This window comes from Nannospalax galili, unplaced genomic scaffold (assembly GCF_000622305.1).
Source record: "Nannospalax galili isolate Female #2095 unplaced genomic scaffold, S.galili_v1.0 scaffold648, whole genome shotgun sequence".
Lineage (NCBI taxonomy): Eukaryota > Metazoa > Chordata > Mammalia > Rodentia > Spalacidae > Nannospalax > Nannospalax galili.
The window spans coordinates 3,685,796-3,687,633 of record NW_008360311.1 but is presented as its reverse complement, the minus strand read 5'-3'; the positions used below and the strand labels follow the sequence as shown (position 1 = coordinate 3,687,633).

The window sequence follows — 1,838 nt, the reverse complement described above, 5'->3', positions numbered from 1 at the left end:
CGGCGCTTTCGGTTTCAAAGTAGCGGGGCGTCTGCTCACCCGGTTTCGCCGCCTGCAGGACTCGCGGGCTCCGCCGGCCCCCCGGGCGCCAGGCAGTTGCACGACGGCAGCGTCCAGGCCAAGCTCTGCGGCCGGGCTGGCGCTCCGCCGCGCTCCCGGGGAGGGGCGGGGCCTGGGGTGAGGGGCGGGGCCGAGCCGAGGGCCTGGGTGAGGGGCGGGGCCGAGAGCCAGGGCGGGGCCTGGGTGAGGGGCGGGGCCGAGAGCCAGGGCGTGAGGCGCCCAGGGACCCTGTGCTGGGGAGGCAGGTCCTGCAAGTGTCCTCTGGAGGCCGGGTCACCTCGACCAGAAGCCCAGCCCTCCCTCTCGGCCCACCTCCCTCACCTGCCTGTGCACCGTGCGCATCTCGCTCTACCCGGCGATCACTTCCTCCGGTCCTGACGCAGGCCTCAGAGCAGCTCCGGTCTTCGGAGCCGTCTACACTCTTCACGGGTGAAGGGACGGGCGGCACCCAGAGGTGCACGGCAAGGGCCGCGGATGCCACCCGAATCCGGGCTCCTCACTCCTAAACACCGGCCTCTTAATGTGTTCTCTGCACACGTTCACAGTGTCTATACAAGCGAAGTGGCTGGCGCCCCAGCTTCAGCCAAGTCAGACAACCCTCAGCCTACTGCTCGTCACGGGGAGATTAGCCAGAAATCCAGATCCGGACCTGTGGCTGCGAGATCCAACAGTCCGTGGGAAGATGCCCCTGGGCTTCGCTTTGGCACTCTGGATGAGGAAGCTCCCTTCTGCTGTGGCTGATGCAGGGTAGGTGCTTGCTGAGCCCACGTCCTTGATCCTTGTGGCCGGCCTTGACACTACTTCAAGCACAATACAACTCTACATTTGTAGACATCATATCCGGGTGTAGACATGCCTCTGGGTCACTGGATCTACCATCTGCTGGGATTCACTTGTCTCTCTACCAACTGAATGGAGTGCTTGGTTCCAAAAATGGGACCCAAGGTTTAACTATTTGGATCCCAAGTTGGAATAGAGTGAATCTTCATCATGGTTCAGAGTCTACATAGGAATTTGAGATGGAATGAATCAGAAGTGAAGGATATGTTCCCAGATGGCCTTCTTGAGCCCAGAGCCTAGGATGTCTGGGGGGAAAAGAGAGACCCTGGGGTCCAGCCAAGTCTGGTGAAGATGTGAGCTCTTGCCTCAAGAATCTTGAAGTGATTGAGTATTGGCCCTGCAATTCTATCACTGAGGGAAGACTGCTATGAGTTCAAGGCCAACCTGGTCTACATAGGAAGACCCTGTCTCAGGAAAACAAAATAAACAAGAGTTCTTGAAAGTACTTGGGAAGGACAAGACATAAATGTACATATAAAAGAAATAAAGTTGTCCATGTGACATGCCTTTAATCCCAGCACTCTGGAAGCAGAGGCTACCAGGTAGATGTCTGTGAACTCAAGGCTGGCTTGGTCTACATATTGAGTTCCAGGCCAGCTGGAGCTACAGGGAGACCCTGTCTCAAAAAAAAAAGGGGGTGTGGTGGTGCAAGCCAGCACTCACACTGCTCAGAGGAAGTGGGAGGATCAGGTGGAGTTCAAGGTCAGCTTTCTGCTACAAGGTGATTTTGAGGCCAGCCTGGGTTCCATGAAACCCTGTCTCAAATAAGTAAATAAATACAAATAAATAAGAAAGAAAAATTATGTACTTGCCGATGGCAATGACTGTCACCAAGGTTTAGTATGTTGTAGTTTTCTTTCAGTTGCTATGATAAAAGACTGATCAAGACCAACTTGAGGAGGAAAGGATTATTACAATCACTGAGGGAAGCTAGGACA

General features: G+C 55.2%; 1 protein-coding gene across 3 annotated transcripts in view; it reads right to left on the bottom strand.

Moving 5' to 3' along the window:
- Traf5 (TNF receptor associated factor 5) overlaps window positions 1-155 on the bottom strand; it is a 45,802-nt gene extending 45,647 nt beyond the window's left edge. For all 3 annotated transcript variants that reach the window (XM_008824816.3, XM_029559472.1, XM_029559470.1), the window contains exon 1: window positions 40-155. The gene's annotated coding sequence lies outside the window, so the exon portion shown is untranslated. The remainder of the gene's footprint in view (window positions 1-39) is intronic.
- Window positions 156-1,838: the final 1,683 nt, after the last annotated feature.